The following is a 361-nucleotide window of genomic DNA, read 5'->3' as shown; positions in this document are numbered from 1 at the left end:
GGTCGTGCCAAAAATTGGGCATTGGTCCTTAAGTTGCGCGACCCATATGTCTTTGGCTCGCTAGAGGCTTTTGAAGCCCGGCTCAAACAGAAGTTTGAACCGCCTAGGGCTGAGCTCAGAGCTCGTTCAGAGCTTCTGAAATTCAAGAAGGCAAGCGTGATGTTCACGCATATGCCCAGCACATACGACTCTTAGCGAGTTGTATTACAAATAACCCAGTCCATGAACACACGTTGATTACGGTGTGCATGCAAGGTCTTACGGATGGTCCCGTGAAGACCCACCTGTTCCGCTTGGAACTGGATACGCTTGAAGAAGCAATATCCGTTGCGGAACAGGAGGACTTTAGCTTGAGACAGGC

This window comes from Bremia lactucae, linkage group LG4, assembly GCF_004359215.1.
Source record: "Bremia lactucae strain SF5 linkage group LG4, whole genome shotgun sequence".
Taxonomy (NCBI): domain Eukaryota; phylum Oomycota; class Peronosporomycetes; order Peronosporales; family Peronosporaceae; genus Bremia; species Bremia lactucae.
Note: the sequence above shows the minus strand (reverse complement) of the source record.